General features: G+C 46.8%; 1 protein-coding gene across 4 annotated transcripts in view; it reads right to left on the bottom strand.

Annotated features, from left to right (window-relative positions):
• SIL1 (SIL1 nucleotide exchange factor) overlaps window positions 1-21,756 on the bottom strand; it is a 233,805-nt gene extending 212,049 nt beyond the window's left edge. For 2 of the 4 annotated variants that reach the window (XM_059733440.1, XM_059733443.1), the window contains exon 1: window positions 21,658-21,756. The gene's annotated coding sequence lies outside the window, so the exon portion shown is untranslated. Of the gene's footprint in view, window positions 1-17,731; window positions 17,809-21,657 lie in introns of those variants that run through there. The other 2 variants (XM_019487124.2, XM_059733442.1) reach the window with 2 other exon arrangements.
• Between the last annotated feature and the right edge of the window lie 4,945 nt (window positions 21,757-26,701).

Genomic DNA, 26,701 nt, shown 5'->3' with positions numbered 1-26,701 from the left:
GGAAAGCTCAGAGCAACATAGGGCCCCTGCAGGACAAATCAGGACAGTTGGTGGTTGATGCAGGGAAAAATGCAGAGCTCTTCAATGAGTTCTTCACTTCAGTATTTCTATGTACCGACCAAGCCAATTCCCCCACCTCAATCATTGGTGGATGTCCACATGGCACCAGTCCGCCTACGGTTAGTTCTGAAATATTTAAGGAGCTCCTGGAGGAACTGGTTGGGTACAAGTCAGCAAGCCCAGATGACGCCCATCTACGGCTGCTGAAAGAATTGGCCTGTGTCATAGCTGAGCTGCTGGCACAGCTGTTTGAGCACTCGTGGTGCTCTGGCCAGGTCCCTGAGGAGTGGAGAAGGGCCAATGTGGTGCCCATTTTCAAGAAAGGGAGAAGGAATGAGCCGGGTAACTTTAGACCAGTCAGCCTTACCTCTATTCCTAGGAAAATGCTAGAGAAAATAATCAAAGAACTCATTTGTGCAGGCCCAGCAGGGGAAACCAGCACGGGTTTGTCACAGGTAGATCCTGCCTGACAAACCTTGCAGCCTTCTATGACCAGGTCACACGCTGCCTGGACGCGGGAGCCGAGGTTGATGTCAGCTTCCTGGACTTTAGGAAGGCCTTCGACACAGTTTCGCACCCTATCCTCATTGGGAAGCTAGCAGACTGCGGAGTGGATGCCTACACGGTCAGGTGGGTGGCCAACTGGCTTAGGGACTGCACCCAGAGAGTGGTGGTGGATGGTTCCTTCTCAGCCTGGAGGGAGGTAGGCAGTGGGGTCCCGCAGGGTTCGGTCCTCAGACCGAGATTATTCAATATCTTCATCAGCAATTTGGACGAGGGCGTGGAGAGCACCCGCTCCAAGTTCACTGATGATACCAAGTTATGGGGCAAAGTTAGTAAACGGGAGGGCAGGGAGCACATTCAGGCTCACCTGGACAGGTTGGATCAATGGGCAGAGAGAAATAGGATGCAATTTAATAAAGATAAATGTACGGTACTCCACCTGGGAAGAAGGAACCCCCAGCACACCTATAGGTTGGGGAGTGTCCTTCTCAACAGCTCAGAGGCAGAGAGGGATCTTGGAGTCATAACTGACTCCAAGATGAACATGAGCCGGCAGTGTAATGAGGCCATCAACAAGGCCAATCGCACCTTGTCGTGCATTAGCAGGTGCATGACTAATAGAACAAAGGAGGTTATGCTCCACCTCTATGTGGCACTGGTCAGGCCACAGTTAGAGTACTGTGTCCAGTTTTGGACGCCGCACTTCAAGAAGGACGCGGGGAATCTTGAGAGGGTCCAGAGGAGGGCCACTCACATGATTAGGGTCTATCACGAAGGCCACTGCGGGGGGGGGGGGGGGGTGAGAGAGCTGAATCTCTTCAGCCTTCACAAGAGACGGCTGAGGGGAGATCTTGTGGCCACCTATAAATCTATTAGGGGAGGTCAACGGGGAATAGGGGAAGCACTGTTTACTAAGGCGCCCCAGGGACTGACTAGGAATAACAGGTGTAAACTAGTTGAGAGTGGATTTAGGTTAGCTATTAGGAAGAAATTTTTCACAGTAAGGGTGGCCAGGATCCGGAATGGGCTTCCAAGAGAGGTGGTGCCATCACCTAGCTTGGAGGTCTTCAAGAGGAGGCTAGTCACCTGGTTGTGGTCATCTGACCCTAGTCCTCTTTCCTGTCAGGGGCAGGAGGTTGGACATGATGGTCTATTGTGGTCCCTTCCAACTCTACAATCTATGAATCTATGTATGCAACTAGGCTCTCCCCAAAAGGAAGTACAGTTAATGGGAAGAGGAAAAGAGAAAAAGAAGAGAGAAGAAAATACAGCTACTTGAAACAGGCAGCAGGTGATGAAAAATTACTGGTTTTTTAAAAACCTATATACCCATTTTATATACTAAACTGCTCCTTTTTACTGGTATTATCTTAGCCTTCCCAGACTTTAAGTAGCAAACCTTTTAAGTAGTTTGTCAAAGTGTTTTGTAAGTCTCCCATTTCACTGGTATTGCTGCAAGAGTCTCTAACTTCCTGCTAGAACACATGTAAACTCTGGAACGTCCCGCAAGCACCGGGGAGAGACTGCTTTCCCTGCAATGGAGTAACAAAATATTCCTAATTGAGAAAAATAGTTCTGACAAGATACCAACAGGTCCTATTCCTAATCTGGGAGTGTGATGGGCAGAACTTGCTAGTTAATATACAGGAGACCTGGCTCTACCACTGGGGCTTCTATTCCACCCCACTCCCCCACCCGAGCCTTTTGATCATGGCAGAACACAGCTGCCAGCTTGATTTGCTGGGGCCAGAGATCATGGGGCAAGGGGGAATGGATCCTTCTTTCCTTGGAGGCCAAGCCAGCTTTTCCCCACCCCACCCCAGGCCCCAGCAAGGGCATCTTCCCCCACCCACACTTCCACTCCCCCTCCCACTCCCAACCCTACTGCACAGGAATGGAGACTCTCCACTCTGCAACAGCTGCGCAAAGGCACACAGGATACAACTCGCACTTAACTCTCACAGGGAACCTGAACAGAAGTTCCCTAAGGCACTCTGCTCTACAGCGCCTTCAGCTAATAGTGGATTTAACAAGATTTTTTTCACGCGGTTGGCCATTTTAAAAGCGCACTCCAGCCATGAATGTGAGTTGTGTCATGGTAGTAGAGCACTTCCAAGGACCTTACACAAGTTACATTTTTCATGTGATAAGCGGCATTAGTGTTCAAGGCCCCTCACTTCTCATTCACTGCTGGGGTATAGACTCCTGCCTCCTCCATTCAGCCCACAATGTCAGCCTCCAACCCCTCTCCTGAGATTCAGAAGAGCATCATCATGCCTTCTCCCATGCTGCTCTTCCCAATTAAGAAGAGCTGCCTCATGACATCTGAAAAGCCCCTCAGAGCTCTTCAAATCTCTCTTTACAGCACATTGGCCACAACACCTTGAAAAAGCTTGGTAACGGTCAGGCTACTGGTGTGCTGAGTAGGGCTGCACAAAATTTCATCCGGTGTTTCATTTTGAAAATGTTTCGATGAGTTTCATGCTCAAAACAGTGAAATAAAAATGAAACAAAAGCCTTCAAAACAGCTTCGAAATGAAACAAGTGTTTCGAAATGTTTTGAGTTTCGAAGCTAGGCTTACTTGGCTTCAGCACCGGTCCCAGCCGACAGCAGCAGGCAGATTGGGGGGGCCTAACTGCACCCCCGGGAGGGCTGCAGAGACTGTGCCAGATTGCATCCGGGGGTGCGGGCCCCCGATCTGCCTGCTGGATGACAGGAGACTGCTGCAGCTGGCTGAGACCGGCGCTGGGCGTAGCCCACACCCAGTGCCAGGATGATCAGTGCTGCCGCTGGCCCCAGCCAGCAGTACCAGCCTCCTGTCATCCAGCAGGCAGATCGGGGGCCTGCACCCCTGGGAGGAGCCCGGCACAGCCCCCACAGCCCTCCTGGGGGTGTGTGCAAGCCCCCGCTCTGCCTGCTGGATGACAGCAGGCTGGTTCCGTCACCTGTGGCCAGCTGCAGGGCCCGGGGCAGGTCCCTGCACAAGCTGATTTGCCCCAGGCCCCACCGCTGGCCCCAGCCGGCAGAACCAGCCTCCTGTTATCCGGCAGGCAGATCAGGGGCCCACACCCTCAGGAACAGTCCGGCACAGCCCCTGCAGCCTTCCTGATCTGCCTGCCAGATGACAGGAGGCTGTTGCTGTCGGCTGGGGCCAGCGGCAGCACCCATCTTCCCAGCACTGGGCGAGGAAAAGCTTATGGGCAAAACATTGAAACAGCGAAACAGTTTCAATGAAACAAAACAAAATTGAATGGTGCTTTCAAAACTAAACAAAAAACTTGAAATGAAATACTCTTCCATTGAAATGGAAGTCGAAGTGGAGCGGTGCTGTTTTGCACAGCCATAGTGCTGACATCTCTGCCTATCTTGCCAGGTCTCACTGTTTCTCCCCCCCCCACATCTGTATCCATAGGCTGTCACTTCTCTTACCTTTAAAATTGTCAGTTTCTGGAGGCAGGAAGAACACCTAGCACAACAGCTCCTGGTCTAGGAGCCTGGAGGTGCTGAAGTAATATTAAATATTAAAGAATGAGACCATATCTAAGACATTACTTAGTGACCTGAAGATCAGATGAACTCCCTTGGGGCAGTGTGGAAAGTAAATCCCAAAGCCCAGTACTCACCTGCTATCTGATCCTGGCCACACTTGCTCAAATCAAGCTTCTATGAGCAGAAGCTTTCAGCTGATCTCAGCTGCCAGGACAGGTTCTTCTTCGGTAGGATGAGAACAACATCCATGGGACAGCCTGATGCTTGTGGGTGATTTGGGATGTTTGGAGGGAATGATTTATAGAATTGCAAAGGGCTGGATTATATCAAAGTGACAGAGGAATTTAAAAATAGAAAAAAGAAACTAAACAAAAGGAAATATAAAAAATGAAGAGAAGTGGGGGAGGGCACTGTTTTCAGTCACCTCAGAACCAGCAAGGAAGGCCCAAGTCTCACCATCTTAAAAAAATGAAATAAAATAAAAGCTATATAGGGAAAATGTAAAATTTAAGCCAAAACAGTAGGAAGAACATGAAAGAGGGAAGAGATGCGAGTATGTCATCCTGCATTCTATTCAGTATTCTTAGCACCAGAGCCAGTCTCCGCAGCTATTTTTCAGAATTTATTTAAAGAGCATCCGATGCCTCATGAAAAGCTATATTTAGACACAGTTTTGTCTATATCCAAGTTCTTTTCAGCTATGGGTACTGGTATTAAACAGAGGACAAATCTTGCAGGCCTTGCTCAGACAGGATCTTTGACTCATCAGAATTAAAAGCAATACAAAAACTAAATCAGAAAGTGCAGCAGGTGGACGAATTTTAATAAGTGCTGGAAATTTGAAATTAAAGCCCAGCCAGGAATATTCTATTAAAAAAAAAATGTTTAAGTGCGTGTCCTCATGAAACTTGTTTCCTGACAAATAACATTAGGGATGAAGACAATACAAATCTGTTGTTTATAGACACTCTTTAGATACATTTTCAGGAACAAGAAACATGGGCCAAATCCCTAGGTCTAACTCATTCAAATTTCCACTGAATTTTTGTCTGACTACAGGATTCATGATCTCCAAATATGATTTGGGGTCTGCAGTATGTTCTGTTCCAAGTTCCCCATGAGACATCTGAAACTTTTTTTTAAAGGTTTTCCAGCACTGATATTGGATATGATTCACTCTGCTTGCTGAGGAGCTCAACAGATGTAGATATCTGTCCAAAAGATATTTTAAAGAGCGACTGTAATTGCTGTGCATCAAAGACTAGTCAAAAACACCCAACATTTAAAAATATTTATTTTAATCAATACAAAAAAAGTTTCCAAGCAGCGAGAGATAAAACACCACTCTCAGTTTCCAAGTATGAAAAACTCTCTCTAGCACCTCAAAGACCACATCTAGCCAGGAATCTTGGCAGCTTCCCGCAAAAAGTGGCTCCCTGCAAAGAGCTGTACCACAGGAAGTCATTTACAGCACATAAGCAAGAACTTTATTAATTCTAGGGAACCTGTGAACAATGTTACATGTTCTTGAGCACCACCTATTGGCTTATTTCCAGTTAAAAGTGTACAGATATGCAAACATCAAATACTCTTGTAACACCATCTAGCACAAGGGTAAGCAATGTTTTTCGGTCGGAGTGCCAAAAAAACCACAATGTCTACCTTGGAAGGTGCCAGAGTGCCGGCATGCCAGAAAAACAAAACAAGGGCAGGGGGTACATGGCAGGATGCCCTGCATATTAGCATAGTTAATAATCGGAAATGTTGCCTTTTTTGTTTTACGGTAAATACCAGATTTTCTAAAAATTGTAAACCTGGTGACAATAAATAAAACTTCTGATACTACCTTTGATTTTGTATATTTGTTTTGTGCGGGTCCCCCCATAACAGCCCCTTAGCCCTGCTTGCGCCCCTTGCCCCCCAGCCCTGCCAGAGGGGGCCCCCAGCTGCTAGGGCTATGGGGCCAGGGACCCCAACAGAAGGCCGTGGCTGCTGCAGAAGCAGGAGCCGGCTCCCCCACTGCTGCTGTTGGCTCAGGCAGGGGGTGGGGCTGGCTCTCAGCAGCAGTGTGCACTCCCGGGGTGGTAGGGGAGACCTGAGCCCCCCAAATGTGTGAGGAGCAGGAGCAAGGCAGGTGCACACTGTGGGCTCATGCTTCCCACCGTGCTGTGCTGCCCTCTCTCGCCACCTCTGTGGACCAGCTTGTGGAACCTGGCGTGGCAGGGCACAATAGGGAGGCACACAAAAGCTGTCTGCTGCTCCGAGCTCCCCACTGCCCTGGCCACCTTTCCCCTGCAGGCAGGGGCAGCAGCAAGGGGCACAACCCTGCACTGCTGCCCCCCATGTACATGGGGGGCAGCAGCGCAGGAAGTGTGACCAGGGCAGTGCAGAGTTTGCAGCGGCTGGCAGCTTCCTTGTGTGGCCCCCCTCTGTGCATTGCCGCTCCGGGTCACACATGCTGCACTCCCAGCCCCACTGCCCTCCCCCAGGCCCTCTGGAGTGCAGCCCATGAAACCCAGAGTAGCAGCGCAGAGGGGCTGCACAGGGAAGCTGCTTGCCACTGCAAACTCCATGCTGCCCTGGACATACTTCCCTTGTGTGCACGGAGGCAATGCGGGCAGCAACACAGGGCTGTGCCCCGTGCTGCTGCCCCCACCTGCAGGGGAAGCATGGCCAGGGCAGCAGGGAGCTCGGAGCAGCAGCCAGCTTTTATGCGCCCCACGCTGTTCCACACGCTGCTCTGCAGAGGCAGCAGGGCAGGCAACACAGTGGGGGGAGTATCACTAGCACCTGCTGCCTCCGCAGAGCCCAGGGCTGGGGCTGGGAGGCAGCACCTATTTGCAGTCTCCTGGCTGCATCCTGCCCAGGTTCTGGGTAGCTGCTGAGGGCCATGGAGCCCAAGCTGCTCCCAGCAGGTGGCTGGGAAGATGCAAACCCTGCTGCAAACAGCCCGTGCTCTGTGTCTATCAGCAGTTACCCACAACCTGTGCAGGCTGCAGCCAGGAGGCTGCAAACAGCTGCTGCCTCCTGGCCTGGGCTCCAGGAAGGCAGCAGCTGTTTGCAGCCTCCTGGCTACATTCGGCCCAGGCTCTGGGGTAGCTGCTGCCAGCCATGGTGCCTGAGCTGCTTGAAGCAGGGCTTGCAGCCTCCCAACCACCTGCTGGGCGCAGCCCAGACCCCTGGCTGGCAGCAGCTGCCTAGAGCCCAGGCCGGGGGTAGCGTACCAAGCAAAATGGCCTCGCGTGCTGAGAGTTGCTGACCCCTGATCTAGCAGATCTGCCATAGATGCACACTTTACTAAAGATAAGCATATAGTTTTAACAGAATCTGGTCAGCTTTCCAGGAGACAGGAGTCAGAGACAGACAAGAGAATTTCTGCCTGTCAGTGTCTCCCTACCCATCACCAACTGCTCCTGGCCAACAGAAGCACTACAGCACACACAAACTCCTGTTCTTCTGGTATACACAAGAAGGACCCTGCTACCCAGGTACTATATCCTGAGAACAGCATAAATAGGAATGATGCAAACTGCTAGGGAAGGTGCACTATGTAGATGTAGCAAAAGATTTTGCATGAGTGCACATTACTCCAAATTCCAAGTGAAATAAATTGCAAACTGTGCAAATCACTTTTTACATCACCACAGTAGGAGCTTGCAAAGATGTGCAAAGCATGCAGGATACAAATGCCTTCAGAACTCTGCCATGTCAATTGTGTTAAAACTTCAAACCCTGCGAAGTACATATCTAACAATCACTTTCTTAGAAACAGAGCCTTGAAGCAGATCCATCTCTGCTGAGCCTCTGCCAGATGTCACCTGCAATTGGGTTAATGGGCATGGGCAAGCTCCAAAGCCTTGGGCCTTTCAACCCACAATTTATTGAAGATCCAACTCATACTAGAGTCCTGCTAAAACTTTTGAACAATATTGCAGTTAACCCTGCAGCCAGGAACAGAACAAAAGCATTAATAAGATATTGTAAGGAGAAATAACCTCAAGGAAGTACACTTATTCTAAGGCTTTAATCATGCAGAGGCCAAACACATTTTCAAGGCTATTTGCTTTCACTGTTTCACTGTCTTGGAAATGAAAATGGAGTGAATTTGTTCTGTATGGATATTGTCTACCATTTGTTACTGTAGATCTATTGAAGCTTACTTGAAAAACAACATTTAATTAAAAATCCACAGTACTGCAGAGTATGCTTTTGAAATATGCCTGCATTAACATATCATTACAGAAAATAAAATACAGCTTTATATTACATTTTTCAAACTGTCCTAAAGTGTTTACAAATTAAAAAATACACTTGCAGAAAAATTAAGAGTCACAGTGTTTAGCAAGGGAGAAGAGTTGTTTACAGATGAAATTTGAAATGAGATGGAGTCAATGAGGCAGAGAGATACAGGAAGGCTCTGGCAGACCACATATGTTGCAAAAGAGAAGGTCCTTTTTCCACCAGCAACTATGTGAAGAAGAACAGAAAAAGTAAAAGCCAAACAAATGGAAGAAAGAAGAGGCACACAAGACGGCTGGTGTAGGTTTACAAAAATAGTAGAGTTGTTTTCTTTGGGATAATGAATTTTTACTTCTTTGTACAAACGAGACACCCAGGAGCATCTTGGCCAGGCTGGGACACAGTAAGAAACGATTTGGGAAGAAACATTGGAAGGCAGTTAAAACAGGCAAGACAAGACAGAGTCATGGATAATAATGACAACAGGCCTGAGAAGGAGAGCAGCACTAATATTTTGCAAGGGGGAAGTTTATCATCATGCAGCTACTCTCAAAGCTTCTACGGCTATATGTGGAATACATAAATGAGACCTAGGATAGTTTTAAAAGCCCAATATACAAGGAAACAAGCAATACAATTCAAAAACAAAAGAATAAGTGTAAATATTTTAGGTGAGTAGGTATGTTTAACCTAAAAGGTCTAATAGGTTTCACTCAGGTTTAGATAAGTTGTTTCAAACATGAAAAACAGAAAGCCATTATATCACTTAAATGGTAACTGTATCCCTGTGGCTGGTGTCAGATAAATGAAAACTACAGAGTTCTTATTTTGCTGATGAAGAAAAGAAAGAGATGCTCTGATGCTAGTGAGTAACATAGTATAAGAACCAAGACAGAATAAAGATGATTTTGATTTTATGGAGTAAATAAAACATAAGCAGGTGAACAAAGTAACTTGGGAAATAAGAAGAATGCCCAATGTATTGAGCAAAATAAAATTAGCAAGTTAAAAAGGAGTGAATATTAAAACGAGCCATGTAAAACTGAGCTTGAAGAAAATCAAATATTTGCCTTTTCTTTAGTATAGTAGTTGGTGCAATGATGAGAGTTCTTTGACAAAGTATTTACTTGCTTAAAGAAATAGTTCTCCCTAAACAAGGGTAGCATGTTAGAGTTTCCTTCTTTACAAATGTCTTGAAGAAGTTGTGTGCCCTTGCATTTCCAAAAGCACGGGGCTTATGGTGATAAGTGGGCTCACACAGAAAAAGATATCAATGTGAATGAGTGCTTGAGCCTTTCAAAAGAAAAGGCTAGAGGTGGTAATTTTAACAGAGATCACAGAAGGCCTGACTCAACTGAGCTTACATCATTTTGAGAAGAGAAGACTGGGAGAATTAATAACAGCCTTCAACTACCTGAAGCATGGGAACTGGTACCTCCTGAATCTGGTGGGGCACCAGATCACTGAGCAGGAGGCCTCTCCCCCCCAGCAGCCAATCGTTGAGCTGGGGGGTGGGAAGAGGAGTCTGATTGCCAAGCCCAGAAACACCAGCGGCAAAACCAGAACTGTGGGACTGCCACTGGCAAAACCGTAAGTGCCACCAGGGGACCAACCCTCTGCACCCCCCATTGGTATGGCACTGCGGGTGGGGAGATGCATGCCGAGCACCCGCTGATGCCAGTGGCAGCATCAGCAAGGATGGCCCTGTTGGGGGGGGGGGCACGTGCCCCCCACGCCCCTCCTACATGTCACCTACAACCTGAATGGTGGTTACAAAGAAGATGGAGCTAGACTCTTCTCAGTACTGGTATAGCAGAAAGGGAGCAATGTGGTCTCATGTTGCAGCAAGGGAAGTTTAGGTTGAATATTAGGAAAAACCTCTCTGTAGTAAAGCACTGGAACTGGCTACCCAGAGAGGTGGTGGAATTTCCATCCTTGGAGGTTTTTAAGATGCAGATAGACTGGGACGTAGTTTCATAGACATTAGGGGTGGAAGGGACCTCGTAAGATCATCGGGGCCAGCCCCCTGCCCAAGGGGCAGGAAGTCAGCTAGGGTCAAAGCATCCCAGCAAAGTAAGCATCTAACTGTTTCTTAAAGGTATCCAAAGTAGGTGCTAGCACACCTCTGGGGAGAGTCTATCCAGGCCCTGGGAGCTCAGACAGTAAAGAAGTTTTTCCTTATGTTCAGCCTAAAACAGCTTTGCAGGAGTTTGTGACCATTGGACCTTGTTATCCCTTGGGGTGGTCTGGTGAACAGGAGTTCTCTCAGATCCTGATGCATACCCTTTATGTACTTATAAGCAGCCACTAAGTCATCCTTAAGCCTAGAGAAGCGCAGGCTCAAGAGTCCCATGGTTCTCAACCTGTCTTTGTAAAGCCTGTTCTCTTGCCCACTGATCATGCGCATGACTCTCCTCTGGACTCTTTCAAGCTTCTCCACGTCCTTCCTGAATTGTGGAGCCCAGAATTGGATGCAATACTCCGGCTGCGGCCTCACCAAGGCAGAGTACAGTGGGAAGATGATATCCTGGGTCTTGTTCAAGTTACACCGGTAGATGCAAGCCAGAGTTTCATTCGCTTTGCTGGCTGTGGTATCACATTGGTGGCTTATGTTCATCTTGTGGTCAATCATGACCCCCAAATCTCAGCTGTGGTGCTAGCGAGTGTAGCACTGCCAAGCCTGTAAGTGTGATGCAGGTTTCCTCCCCCCAACCTCAAAGTGGAACACCTAGCATTTCTCCATATTGAATGCCATCAGGTTTACATCCGCCCACCTTGCAAGTGTGTTGAGGCCTACCCTCAAATGTAGACACTCTTCCCCAAAGCTTAGTGTCATTAGCAAACTTAGCCAGACCACTTCTGACACCAGGGTCCAAACCGTTTATAAAAAGACATTAAGGAGTACAGGTCCAGGAACAGAGCCTTGGGGGACACCACTAGTCACTGAGTGCCATGTTGATTTAATTCTGTTGACTGCCATTCTCTGGATCAAACCACAGAGTCAGTTCCTCAGCCATCGAACCACAGGCTAGTTGAGGCCACAGTTGCCCAATGTTTCCATGAGGACATCATGGGACACCAGGTCAAAGGCTTTTTTAAAGTCTAAATATATGATATCAAGCTCTTCCCCTTTGTCCAGGTGATGTGCCGCCTGGTCATAGAAGGAAATGAGATTGGTCAGGCAAGACCTACTCTCAACAAACCCATGCTGACTATCCCTCAGAACGTTGCCTTCTGTTAGCCTGCTAAGAATGGTTTCTTTGATAATTTTTTCCAAGATCTTTCCAGGGATTGAGGTCAAGCTGATTGGCCAGTAGTTTCCCGGATCTTCTTTCTGGAAAAGGCACCACATTGTTCCTCTTCCAATCTTCACATACTTCGCCTAAGTGCCACGAGTTCTTGAATATCCTTGCCAGTGGCCGCACTATGATGTCTGCCAGTTCTTTTAGTACTCTTGGGTCCAATCTATCCAGACCAGCTGATTTCTGGGTGTCCAGCTTCTCAAGGTGTTCCTTCACAAGATCTACGCTAATGGTGGGCGTGTACTCGCCCTCACCCTGGCCATCCCACATGATGCTAGGTGGGCTGGTCCCTTTGGGTTGGTGAAAAACTGACACAAAGTAATCATTAAGCGGATTAGCTTTTTCCTGGGTGTCAGTTGTCAGCTGCCCCATTTGGTTTAGCAGGGGTACAAAGTTGCCCTTGTTTTTCTGACTCCCCATGTATCTGAAGAATGACTTTTTATTGTCCTTGATTTGTGTAGCCAGTTGGGGTTTGGTTATAGCCTTGGCTTGCCTAGTTCACTCCCTACAGGTGCGGACCAGTGCAGAATACTCCTTCTTAGTGGCGTTTCCCATCTTCCATCCTTCATACGCCACTCTTTTTAGGCGTAGGAGGTCCATGAGTTCCCTGTTGAGCCAAGAAGGTTGCTGAGCCCTTTTACTCCCTTTCCTATGGGTTGGGATGGACTTCATTTGTGCTTCTAGGATCGCTTCAAGGAGCAACCACTTGTCAACTCCCCTCCCTGTCATATCATGGCCTCTCAGGGCCTTAACAACAAGCCTCCTGAGCTCATGAAAATAAAAAAAAAAAAAATCAGCTTTCCTGAAGTCAAGGGCTTCTGCATTGCTGACTGCCTTGACAGCTTTGTGATGGATAGTGAAAGTGATTACCTTGTGGTTACCATCTCCCAGCTTCCCTTTGATTCTTAGGTCACTGACTAGATCATCCTCTTTGGCCAGTACCAGGTCCAGCAGCGCCTTACCCCTTGTTGACCCATAAACTTCTTGAGCTCATCCACGCATATAAGGAAGCTTTGTGACCGATCAGATTTGGCTGAGTGCTCTTCCCATTTAATGTCCAGGTAGTTGAAGTCTCCCATGACAACCATGCACCAAGAGCATGCAGCCTCATCCAGTTCCCTGGTCAATTCACGGTCAAGCTCTTGTTCCTGATTCGGAGTTCTGTAGTAGACTCCTACCATTGTATCCCCTTCACCGGGTTCCCCTTGTATTCTAACCCAGAGGGTCTCCAGTCACCCTCCTTAGGTGCCAATCTCAGCTTTTAGGGGCGTGTAGCTCTCCTTCACATAGAGCGCTACACCCTTGCCCCTGTTTTGAGCATGATCTCTCCTGTACAGGGTATAGCCATCTATCTTAGGGATGGTCCTACTTTGAGCAGGGGGTTGGACTAGATGACATCCTGAGGTAGTAAGCCTTCATGAACTCCAGGCCAGGGGCTAGAATACTGGCCATGAAGAGTCATCTGTAGTCTAGCATCCTACCAGAGCTTTAAGGACTAAAGAAAATTCAATACCCTTTCAAGTACTACTTTCTCCCCCATACAAAAGTCTTAATTTGAGAAACAGCTACAACACCTCTTGACTTCAAAGGAGGTGCAAACAGTTAAAAGACCAGACTGAAAGCTGATTTACTCCAGCTTAGTGCATTTCAGACTGGGTCAGAGACTTCCTGGCACTTAGAAGCAGCACAAATGATGTATATAAAAGAGAGATTCTTGCATTTTCTCTACTGTTCCCAAGGTGAAAGCAATTTACATGCATTGTCCTCAGAGGCAATGACAAGCAAAAAATATTTACTGCAATTTGAGTCAAAAAATGACCAGGGCTTCACACTTACTGGTATACAAAACTCATTTCAAGAACCTTACTCATCAGTAGAGTTTGCCAAAGTGATTCTGTGACTTTGACCATATTGGTAATGGGATTTCAACATTTAAATGCTATTAATATGGTTATTCCTGACTTATTTTAGGAAATGGCTTGGGCTAGGTGGGTGTAGCTTAAACACCTGCAAGATTAAGAGCCCATTTATGTTTCCATGGTTCAAGGTTAAGCACTACATTCCCACTCATTTCTGAGTCTGCCTCTCTCAAAAGCCATGCCAGGTAATGAGAAACATTATAACTATTATTAGATCATAATATTATTATAGCATTTTTGCTACACTTGACATCTGTTGGCTGATAGATTTAACTAGTACAGAAGAAATAATTAATTGCAGATTCCTCACAAACGAGCAACAGTGTGGAAGACATTGTTTCACACTGAAAAAAGTTAATTTTATGGAAACATGCCTGAAATAAAAATTCTAAAATTAAACAATGAAACTTTTACAAACCGCTGCTAAATAAAATAGTGTACATTAAACAGACTGTTGTTAAAAAATATGATACTCTTTGGAGAGTTGTAGATATCTGACCCACCATCTCTCAAAGACCACTATACACCATTCGGCAGAGCTTTGGGAACAATGGGTTGCTCCTTCCTCCCAACCCACTGACCCAGAGGTTTTTAAAGGAAAAGTACCTCCCCCTTTCTTTGAAGACGCAGGCTTTATAAATCACTTTGGAAAGATTCTGACTGTGCAGGTAGTTCCATTCCTGCCCAAAGCGCTGTAAAAACTATATGCAAGATGCAATTCATCCAACAGCGAGATTCAGCCACAGATAGAATGGAACAGAAAAGCTTAACAGGACTCCATTACACTAAACAGACCTTAGATAAGTAGTAAAGAATCCAACAGAAACCACAGAGATTATTTAAGGAAGCAGAATCTTAATTTCACAAATGGGAACGTGGTCAAGATATGCCATGTTTGTATAAAAGGCAAGGACTTTTTATACAGAAGTGCACTAGCTCTCAATTTTACATCTCTTCAAAAATACAGCATTATACTGTCCCATTACACCATACTTTGGCAATGGGTAACAACAGACTGAAAGGCGATATCACCATCTGCTATTTCTCCTTCAGGCTCCCTAACATTCTCAAATATAGCTTGTGACAGGAGAAGGAAATGTGGATAAGTGGACAGTCAGCTTCAGTGCAGGAAAGCTAAAAAGCCAGATCCTGTTATAGTCAATAACTCTGCCACTGACTTCAGTGAGTCAGTGATTTCCCTACATAGCTACAATAAAAATGACAGGACAGATGAAGCGTGCTGTTGCCAAAGAAAGAACATAGAGCACTTGAAACAGCACTTCAGAAACTGATAAACCTCTGAATTCAGGGCAACAAGACAGGGAAGTTTTGTATAGATGGGACTGTAAGCAAAATTTTGGAATCACAATAGCAAAACAACTTACTGTATTCTACCTATGTTCATCAGTTTCCACAAAATAAGCCTGTCTCACTTGGTGAGGTGTAAATGAACACAGTGCACAGGAGCAGAATTCTACAGGTATGCACATGCAGATGGTCCACTTCAATACCAAGCAAAAAAGGGTCTGGTGTCAGAGTGCAGCTCATACACTGGCCAGCCTAGAGTGAATGGTTCTTTAAGCTTGTAAACACACTCACATTGTGAAGAGCAAGCACATTATCAAAGAATAAATTCTGGCTGTAGGTCATACATAGGCCCAAGACATGAGTAATGGATACAATGCTACCACACAGTCATTTTCAAAAGTCCTATGGCAAAGGGGCAACAGCAGGCCTGAAGTCTGTCCTTGAGTGATGTACCATGTGGGGGTTTGCAGATGTTGTGGCTGGCTTGGTCAGCAGATCGGAGAAAACTGTCCATCTGTCTAATTGGACACAATCAGTAAGAACAAGGCAAACTTCTTAGCTAGAGTTGGAACAACATTCTGCCATGGGAAGAAAGGAAATAAGAAGCCCTCCCTATTACTCTCTCAAAGTTCTGTTTGAACTAACTGGCACCTTCTTGGCCAATACGAAATCTAGTTTAATCTGAATCTGGAAGTTTCAGTGAAACAAAGAAACAAATAAAACCAATTGGGGATCATTTATTAGAAGATTATGTTTACCAGACAGGTATTTGGGGGGGGGGGGGAGGAAGGGGGCGTGGCAGAACAACACTATTTGGGTACTTCTGTGTGGCGCCTGCTGGAGCATTTGCCTGCAGTACCACCTAGAGAAAGCCCCTGCTGTTGAGACTGTGAGCCTGGCCAGCTTTGCTTCACAGCAGTCCAGACCTGTCCCATAAGATTATGCTTATCCTCAGCACTAATCTTGCAGTAATTCTGCTTTGTCAATTAATCAATAAGCTTCTCACATTGGTTGGAATCACCCAAGGGTCTGTTTAAACTTTTTTTACCCTTCCACCCCATTTGAAAGTTAACACCGTACCTGCAGCATGAATACTGTCATGAATTCTAAGGAAGACCCTGGCTCAAAGCTAGGAAAGTAGCTTGGGGCTCACTCATCTCATTTACATTCTCCTCCCCAACCCTTGCTGTGCAGTAGGGCTGTACAAAATGGCACCATTCCATTTTGATTTCCCTTTCAACGGAACAGTGTTTCGTTTCGATTCAAAACTGCTGTTCTGTTTCATTTCATCAAAATAGTTTCACTGTTTTGATGCCGTTTCGAAGTTTCACCCATAGGCTATAATGGGGAAGCTTGAAACAGCTTATAAAACTTTGTCATTTCTCACCTGATTTGGATGAAACTTGCAGGAATGGTAGCCCCTTCTAAGGGCATGAAGCCTGCCAAGTTTCAAGGAGACAGGTGCAGGAGTTTAGGGGAAACTGTACCTCAAGCTGCGGACAAGCAAAACTCGTGACATGGGTGACACTGTGTGTGTATTAAGGTGTAGCAGGCTGAAAACTGTAGGCCTGCTAGCCCCTGCTGAAGCCACAAATCCTGCCAGCTTTCAAGGAGATAGGTACAGGGGCTTCTGCGTTCTGCGACCCTGCACCTCTGGCTGCAGACAGGCAAAACTCATGACATGGGTGGATGACACTGTGTGTGTGTGTTAAGGTGCACCCTCACTCAACTGACACCAAGGCAGAAAGCAGGGCAGTTCAAACAATGCTGCCTTTTATGCAGTTTTTCCACCCCTCCCCCAGAGCATTGGGATTGGAAGGGACCTCAGGGAAAGATGACAGTCACTGGACAGCTACACAGTCAATAATGAGAGCAGTCCTTCCCCTCCCTCTCCTTACTTTAGTTTCTGTTTCCTTGCAGGCAAGCCCAGCTTAAGCTTTGAAACATTTAAAAAATTTTGAAACATTTTGACTTGCCTGGTTTAATCTAGAGGCTGTTTCGAAGCTCTCTGTTTTCTTTAGATTTTGCTCTTTCGAGCTCAAAACGAGTCGAAACAGTGTCGAAATTAAACTGCCGACGAAGTTTCGCACAGCCCTACTGTGTGGTAGCTGGAAACAGAAGCCAGAGCATATATGCTGCCACTGGGTAAATTTGTTGCTTAAATGACCTACAGAGAGGGCTACAAGTGACTCTGAGGATTGAATATCAGGTTAAGGAACAGTGAAGTGTCAGCTAATTTCTCTTCAGCCAGGAGAACCCCATGTTTATAGATCTGGCTGGGGCAAATCGGGGTGGACCCCAGAAACAAAATAAAGGCTCTCAGAGTAAACTCATTTGGTAGAGAATAGCAAAGCGTGAATCTTCTGAGGGAGCAGCAACAACAGTAGACACTCCCCCAAGAGAGGTGGTAGAGGAAAGAGCACTGAAGTGGCTCATGTACACTCACTGCCTATAGAAAATGATCTGCACCAGAGACCAACCCAGGTGGGGATTTCATGGTGGGGCTCAGGAAGCAGCCACATCTTCAAGATATAAATCCTGATTGTGGTTTGCCTTTAAAAACACCAGTGTCCTCTAACCCAACCACATCTCAAAAGGGAGAGTAGGAGGTTATACCTACAAGGGAAAGTGTTGCCCATCTACCAATATACCACTAGGTACAACTTTCCAAGCCTTCTGACAGTGCCCCACATTACGCTTATAAGCAAAAAGGGAAATATGGAATCACCACAAAGCAACGCCAATACAAACACTTCTCAGACTAGTTATCAACAATTCACTCAAACAGGGAGAATTCTTCAAGCGCAGTTCCATAGGAGTTGGCCCAGAATCTGTTTCTATTAATTTTCATTAACACCCATCATGGTGGAGTAGAAAGCACACTGATAAAACCTGTGGATGACACTAACCTCAGAGGCACAGGCACTCTGGAGATCAGGTTCAGAGTTCAAATGATCCCAATAAATTGAAACAATGGTCCAAGATCAATAATGTAAAGCGTAATGAAGACAAATGCAAAGGACTATACCTAGGAAAGAGAAAAGAATCAAATTTACAAAGCTAAGTAGCAGTAGTGAAGAAGAAAATCTGGGCATTCTGGTGGACTAAAACTTAAATGAGTCAGCAATGTGATATTGGTGCAAGAACCAAAGCTCTTTCTAAAATGTATTAAAAGGAATGTTGTATGCGAAGTGAAATATGATTAGGAACCTACTGAAATCATGATTTCACAGATTTCATGGAAATGGCGAAATCAGGCAATCTCCACAAAATCCATCACGGAGGGGAGGGGGGAGACTTGCTAAAAATAAAATGCCCAGTAGGAGCCAGCCGTCCTCCCAGCCATGCAGCCCAGCACAAAGGAGGCTGCCAGCATGAAGATGAGCAGGCAAAGATAGCTGTTGCCCCCCGCCACCGATTGGCTGAGAGGGCTGCCTGTTGTGCAGCCTGGCCCTCTCCACCAATCACCAGTGAGGGGTAGGACCACATTATGGACAGTCCTCTCAGCCAATCAGCAGCAAGGGGCAGGACACTATGACAGCCTTCATCAATCAGCAGTGGCAGTTGGGGTCTCTGGGGGCCTTTGGCCAGAGGCATGGCAGGAGGGCCACCATGATAGGGCCAGGAAAATGGCAGCTGGCCCTGCAATCTGCCCACATAATTGGCCAGCTGTCTCCCCAAGTTGGGTAGACCCCTGGTAACAATTCTATCCATGTAGGACAAGTGAGACCTCAGCTGGAATACTGCATCCAGATTTTGCACCACACTTTAAAAATGAAAACAAACACTGGAGTCCAAAGAAGCGTGACAAAAAAAATGAAAGGAGGTTTGAAAAACATGATCTGTGGAGAAAGGTTGAAAGGGCTGGTTTTTGCTTGAAGAGAGAAGACAGGGGGACAGGATAACAGTCTTCGAATTTGAAAAAGGTTGTTATAAAAGACAATGATCAATGGTGGTCCATGTCCACTGAGGGCAAGACAAATAGTAATTTGCTTATCTTACAAGCAAACATTTCTACTAGGTATTAGGAACAACTTTCTAAATTGTAAGAGTTAAGCAGTAGAATAGGCTACCTAGAAAGATGATAAAACTCACCATCATTTGAAGTTTTTTAAGACTAGGTTAGAAAACATTTATCGGGGATACTTCAGGTATATTTGATCCTCCTGATCTGAGGCAAGACAGACTATACTAGATGATCTTGTAAGACTCCTTCCAACCCCACACTTCTTATGATTTACAGTCACTCATGTGGACACACTTATTCCATTGCAAGAGTGACTTTTTCAGTGTTCTGCAAAACCCCCTTGCTTTCCTCCCCTTGAAAATAGGAATTATATAGACATAAATTTTTGGCTTAAACTTACAGTTGTTATCTCATTGTAAAGTCTAATCTAACTCACATTAGTCAGCTGGCTGAAAAAATCCTAGCTGGCAGTGAGGCAGATCCACTGAATCACTCTGCAGATAGAATTCCATACACTGCAGAGGGAAGAGCACGCTGACCCTATCAGCTTACAGATAAATGCCAAAACTTCCCCAATCCCTTTATTCATTCAGAATAAAGTTATACATTGGCCTTTGAGCTAAGGGTAAGCAAGATTTGGGAGCATCTGAACTCCAAGACCTCTGGGTTTCGGGCCTGCACGTAGGAAGCCTGCCATGGATCTGGGAGCATCTGAAGCCCCAGATTGGGAAGGAGGATACTTGTGGGTGGGAGCACCACACAAACTTGAACGACTGAGTTCTGCTCAGCTCAGTGAATGGAATTCAGAACTGATTTGGCTAGTTTGGCCCGAGACAGGAATAATAAAAAAAAAAAATTATACATTCCTTATTATCTGTATCACTGTTCTGCAAAAGACTAAGCCATCTCCAGCTCTTTGGAATTCATCCCCTTAACTGGGATTCACTCACTGTCCTGAATGGGAATAAGGTAATGGCAATGGTTAAAGGACATGTTATAACAAGTTAAATGCTTATTTTAACACACTTCAAGGAGCAACTCGCCACCAGCAGGATGGGCATATTTAGCCCTACTCAGCAGTATGTTTGTTAGGAAATTGTGACTTCAGGCTTCACAACAAACTTGAAACTGAGGCAAGGCTTGCAAACCTTTGGTGAATCTTGAGCTTTATTTCAAACAATCACAAACCCATTCAGGATTTCATTTTGCTTTTGGGAGGGATGGAATTTTCTTGACCAGCTGCTTTAGAAGTGAAATTTTCATGAACCAAAAACATGGAAGAAAAAAAGTTCATGCCAAGTTTCAAGACAAGACTGCTGTATCCCAGCAGATTCCTTGTTCCAGCATTGCTCATTTCAGGAGCTCAGAATGTGTGTTAGGAGTAAACTAGCTTTGTTTAGGATTTCTCATCTACAGAGCAGTTGACAAATACTAATGAAACCTGATCAGCCCACAACAGAATGGCATGTTAAAAGTTATATCCCATGTGGGAAAACTGAATGGTTGGAGAGTTAAGCATCCTACCGAAAGCCAAAGAAAAGATTTGGAAGTCTCTAGCTCTCATCCCCAAATCTAACCCAGTAGTATGCTGCCCCACAAAACCTCCAATGGCCAATCTCTTTGGTATAGTATTTGCTCCATCGTACTTGCCTAGCTGAAGGCATCCATCAAATAATCCTCAACCTCCCTATACCATAAAGCAGGCAGATTTCAGGGGAAGAATAGACCTTTTAGATAGGGTGCCTAAAAACTGCTTTTTGCTGGTAAATTTGTTTCCAAATCTAAATTTTAAAAACTACATTCTTAACAAGGAAGTGGAAAATGGTTGCATAGGCTGGGCCACAATTTAAGGATACAGAGAATTTGTTAGCAGTGCTGAAATCCCATCCAAATTTGACCAAAAGGACCTAAGCTGCATTCTCCCCAAAACCTGTTGTACTGCAACAGCAAGGAGGCCCCAGGTTGAGTATCCCCCTTTCACAGCAGCTGCTCAAATCTCCAGTGGCTACATTTCCACAGTAGGGAGGGAGGCAGTGGCACTACAGGAACACTGTCTCGGAGCAGGGGAGCTCCATGAGTTCACCGACCAGACACAAGCACTTGCAAGATCTGCTGTAAGCACTATAATGACTTTATCAGAACTCATGGTAGAGGCAATATCTTTTATTAAACCAACTAGATTTTTGCACCAAAAAAAAAGTTTAAATCACAAGCTTTTGGACACTTATCTGTGGGTACAGATAAGCCAGGCCCAGTGCTGGGAGATGCAATTCACAGGAGGAATCCGGAGGGGGGGGGGCCTCCTTTTGAACCTCTATAGGCCAAGGCTCCTGCCCAAACAACCCCACCAAGCATCAGAGCCTAAGGGAAGGGAAGGGAAGGGAAGAAGCGTTTACCCTCGCACACAGACCTCCCTCTCTGCACCGCGGGCAGCCCTTGGCTTGACAGGACCCTGAAAACCAAGCTATTGAGAGGGTCACAGAAAGCGAGCCCTTTCTTGGCTCTGCCCTGCCTTTGCCCGTGCCACCACCTCGCTCCCAGCCCGCGGGAAGAGGCCGACACGCCCGGCCCCACTAGCAAGCGCAGCCCCAGCGCAGCCCTGGGCGGGCGCCGCCACCTCCACTCTCGAGGAGCGCGAAGCAAATCAGAGCCGCGCTCGTGCCCTCGGGGAGGGTGGAGGGGAAGTGGGGGACGAAGCCGTGCGAAGCTGGAGCGGGTACCACGGGCCGCGACCCCGTACCCCGTGCCCCGTGCCTGCGGCATTGGCAAAACCGGCGCGCGCCCCACATAGAGGCGCCGCAGTGCTCGGCGCGCGGAACCGACGCCTCGCGAGACCCTCCCCCGCCGTGATGGACGCTCGGCTCCTACCTGAGCCCGGAACTCCCGCCGGCCACTGCGCACGCTCAGCTTTGCGAGCCAACTGCAGCGCCCGGATCTGCTCGGCATTCGGGGCACGTGACCCAGCCACCAATCAGCAAGCGCCGCGTTACCCCAGTCCTAGCAACCCGAAGAAGCCTTATCCTGGACCTGCCTCCGCGCGTCACAATGCGAGCTTGCCTTCCACTGCCCGGCGCGGCTCCGGCACGTGGAGCTGTTGGCGGCTGCCCGTGGCGCCCGTCTGAGCGCCCCCGCTGATGCCGTAGCTGGAGCGCTGGGGGCAGCGGCCGCAGGGCCGCAAGAGGAAGCGCTGGCTCGTTCCTGCGGCACCCGAAGGACTTGCTCCCAGTGAAGCGAGCACAGTTCTGCACGGGCTCCCCCCGGCGCTTTCACGGCCCTAGTCATGCAGTGTGCAGGGGCCTCCAGCGTGTGGTTTTACCCCAGCACCATCCTCCTGGGGCAGAAAGGGCTGCTCACGCCGAAGGCAAACCGGGCTCTCGCCGCAGGCGGGGATGTTTGTACGGCTGTTATGCCCTGCAAACGCCTCGCTTGCAGATCTGCCCTTCAGCGGGACTCCTGCAGACACAACTTTCTCATGCTCCTGTGTGATGTAGGAGCCTGCAGCCCACTGATTTGTGATGGGATGAGACTGGCTCCTAAGTGTCAAACGCCCTTGTGGAAGTGGGACTGTGGCCTAGTCCATCTACATTGGACTAGGATTATACCTTCTGGTATAGAGCAGAAACACACTGTAAATGTCTCTGGAGCTGCAGAAGGCCACCTGATCCCGCTTCCGCAGCAGAGCTCCACCGGGGAGGCGGGAAAGGCCGTGTCTTACCTGGAAATTCTAAGCACACGAAAGGTCAGCCACTAACTCCACATAGGCTATTATCCTTTACTGTTAGGAGCTGAAGGTCAGTCTCAATGCTATCAGAAAAGTCACTTAGCTGAGATTTACTGTAATCTCAGATTTGACCTATGACCTCAATCACACGATTTGTGCACACTAAATAACATCCTCCTTGACTATGAGTAGCCCATATGAGCAGTGATGAGAAGGAAATTGCTATTAGCTTTTGACCTTTTTGTGTGGACTTGTTGTGGTCTCTAAGGCAGAGAGGAGAAGCAGTTTTAACACTATGAAACTACAATGTTTTGCTAGCAAAACAAAGCCACCTCTGGTCAGAGCACGTGCGTGGCAGCTGGGCCTTCTTTCCTGCCAGTAGCATTACATTTCTGCTAAATGGTAAGGTTCTTTGGATAGATGTGATATCTTTTATTAGACCAACTAGTAAGTTGAAAAGATGTTCTTTGCAAGCTTTCAGGCACAAGTGCCCTTCATCAGGTATAGGGAGACTGCTGGTGTGCTCTCTGAGGTAGAAAAAAAACACATTTACAACAAGGATGTCTGAAAATGCAATGCCTGCCTATGTTTTTAGACCAACATGGCTATAACCAACAAATAAATGTAATAAGGTTTGTGACACTGGCCAGCAGCAGGTGCATACAGATACTCCTGCACCTTCTGTTAGTTGTCATCGTCCCTTCAGCAGCTAGAGCCTTTCCAGGGTGGGAGTGGCCAGTCACCCTCTGAGCTTGCCTGCTGTCATAACCCTTATTCACGCAGGTCATTCTTTCTCAGATACTTAAAAATGACAGGGATGGTCATGTGAATAAGAGCTATGAGGTGAGCCTGCCTCTCTGGAAGAACTGTAACATCTGAGTGTGCAAAGGGCAGACAGTGGGATCCTTATCTGTACTCCTGTGTCTTGGCCACCAGAGCTGGTGCAAGTAATTCCCTTTCCCTCTTCACTTGAGTTTCAGGCTTCACTTGTCTGTATCTAACAGAGGTGGCCTTTGTGGGATCTTTCTACTTCATATGCTGTTTCCCTTGGCTGTCATGTGCCAGACCCTGGTGATGGAAAGTCTGCTTAGGGAGGAAGGTAGGGTAATATAGAGCATAAAGGACCAGAGCCACCCAAAAATGGTTGGCACTGCTTGTGTGTGGCTATCATGGTTTTCCTGCACACCTCCTCAGCAGCTTCTACTAATGAGGCTGTAATGGAGAGCTTGTTATAATTCAAAGCCACACATCCACATGAAAGGAGACAGTGCAGCAGTGGCTGTAATCCTCCCTATCCCCCAGAAGGGAAGCCTGCAAAAGGGCCTGGCTGGGAGAAGGGTGTAATTTGCACATCTGTGTATCAGCTTCAGTGGCTGCAACCCAAAGTGTCTTTCCCATTTTCAGCTGCTTGTTCCTCAAACTGTTCCCCTTTCTCTCTGACACCTGAGGGTGGCTGTGAAGTTTCAGAAAGATTCACAAGTGTTAACTTGTAATATTTGCACCTAATATTCTGTGGGCCACACTGAAAAAGAGGTGAGAAAGCTAGACCAAAAGCAGTAATACACCAACTGCTTCTCCTTTCTGCCTTAGAGACCACAATAAGTCCACACAAAAATGTCAAAAGCTAATGGCAATTTCCTTCTCATCGCTGCTCATATGGGCTACTCATAGTCAAGGAGGATGTTATTCAGTGTGCACAAATTGTGTGATTAAGGTCATAGGTCAAATCTGAGATTACAGTAAATCTCAGCTAAGTGACCTTTCTGATAGCATAGAGACTGACCTTCAGCTCCTAATAGTAAATGATAATAGTCTATGTGGAGTTAGTAGCTGACCTTTCATGTGCTTAGAATTTCCAGATGATAAGATATGGCCTTTCACTTGTTCCCAAGTGGAGCTCTGCTGTAGAATTGGGATAAGGTGGCCTTCTACAGCTCCACAGAGACATTTACAGTGTGTTTCTGCTCTATACCAGAAGATGTAATCCTGCAGCCCTTATTTTGGCCTGGTTTCAGCATCATCAGCTACAGGAAGTGGATCAGAGGCAGGGTTAGCCCCATGAGCTTTGGAGAAATCTGATCAAATGAGTCTTGTTTTTTCAATTCCTCTTTGAATACTAAGACAAATTGGTTGTCATTGAAATAAATGCCTCAAACACAGCTATAAAATCAGAGCCAACTTGCCTCAGCATCCAAATGGATATAAAAAAATGAACATATAAACTACTGTGTTATTAAAAACCAGCAACCTCATATCCTGCAAATAGTAGTTTCCTAGTATTTGCTATAAAAGACAATATTCATTTAGTGGGAGCTGCAGCCTAGCTTTGCAATGAAGAAAATGAGACCTGCACACCCCCCCCCCCCCCCCCCCCCGCCTTCAAAACTGGATGCATCCCCCCAAAAACAGTGGTTACTGACTGCTTAAAATTTCCTTTGTCCTTATATCCTCCACTTTGGGCCAATCCTATGAGATGCTGACCCCACCTGCCCCTGGGGGCAAATTATGAATTCCCCACAGTTTGCAGGCTTAAGCCAATCTGTGCTTGGATACAGTAGCACAGTTAACATTGAATCCTAATTTTTAAAAGGTGACATGTTAAGAATCAAGGGCCTGACTCTGCTTCTTTTAGTGTGAATCTGAAATAAACCCATTTGATTCAATGGAGTTTACAACTGAGTAAAACTTGAGGAAGATCCTTATAAGTTTCACTGTGCACAAAGCAATAGAGAGGAGACAAGATGTGACCAGACGTAGCAAAGTAGCAATGGGGACAGAAGGATAACAGACATGAAAAGAATGGTTATGTTGAGTTGCTATACTTCTCTGACACCTAATGGAGGAGTGAGGATGCCCTTGGCTGGCCATGTCCATCATTGGCCAAGATACCTTCCTGCCGCAGTTCGTGTCAGCTGAGAAAGGAGCTAATGATGTCTGCAACCCAGCTGGAGACTGACAGAACTCTGATCTCTGTCTCTAGGATGAGCAGCAGGTCAGGCTCTGTTTAGTGTCAGATCACTAAAGTGGCATTGCAGGCACAAGTGCTGTCTGGGTTTATAAAAAGGAAAGGATGCTGATAAGAACATTGTGCAAAAGGACACTTACAGGGGAAAGAAGCCAAGGTGAAACAGAAGAGACAGTAGAAAGGAAGATGCAGAGGAGCCAAGCATGGACATGTAACCCTCATTGACCTGGAGTTCATAGGAGCCACAGAATCCACGCACCAGTAGGCCTGGCCCAAAGAAAGGAAAGGAAGTAAAAGGGGTAAAGACGAATAAGCAACAGCGGGGAGGGGTGGGGGGAGCATAGAAACAGCTTTTAAAACTAAGCTAACCCCTGTTTCTCCTTGGAAGGTGTTTACACACAGTAGCCTCATTCACTTCAGTGGGAGTAATCTAAGTGAGGGGGGAAGGAAGAGAAATCATGACCTGGCCCTAAGACAGCAAAGAACTTGACAAAATAAAGATAGAGCAATACAGCTAGACCAAATAAAGCCAAAAGTGACCCCACAGCTAAGGTTGCAGAAACAAAGTTGAAAATGAGAAGCAAAGCTTTCTTTAGTAGTGACAGCTCAGCTGCTGTGCAGGCATGCACTGTGCCTGGGAAATGGCCAGCCTATTTGGTTCAGTGTTGTTAGCTAATTATCCTGAGAGTGCTGAGACATGCAGCTCCCTGCTTTAATTCATGGTGCTTCACAGAAAGCACCATGAATTAGGGCGACCTTCCTCAACCCAACAGACTTTCATTGTTGGACTGTGGGGAGGATGGGGATTGATTTCCACTTTGGAGCTGATCCAACAAAGGAGCTTCCTGCCTGCCTGCAGCCTCTCTTCCCTAGCCTTGCCCCTCCTCCAGCTCTGGTGCTCTCTGCAGGAAGGGAGGAGAGATGGGGAAGCAGAAGGGAGCTGCAGGCTGGGTTCATAGAATCATAGAATCAAATGACTGGAAGGGACCTGTAAGATTATCAAGTCCAGTTCCCTGCCGTGGCAGGAAGTTATTGGGCACAAAGGAGCTCAATGAGGTGCTTGTCCAGCCTCCTCTTGAACACCTCCATGAATGGTAACTGCACCACCTCTGCTGAGAGCGTGTTCCAGATTCTAGAAAACCTTACAGGAAAGAAGTTTTTCCTGATGTCCAACCTAAATCTTTCTTCAATTGTGCCCATTGGTCTTTGTCCTCCCCGGGGGTGCG

Source organism: Alligator mississippiensis, chromosome 9 (genome assembly GCF_030867095.1).
Source record: "Alligator mississippiensis isolate rAllMis1 chromosome 9, rAllMis1, whole genome shotgun sequence".
Classification (NCBI taxonomy): domain Eukaryota; kingdom Metazoa; phylum Chordata; order Crocodylia; family Alligatoridae; genus Alligator; species Alligator mississippiensis.
This window is presented reverse-complemented; position numbering and strand designations above follow the sequence as displayed.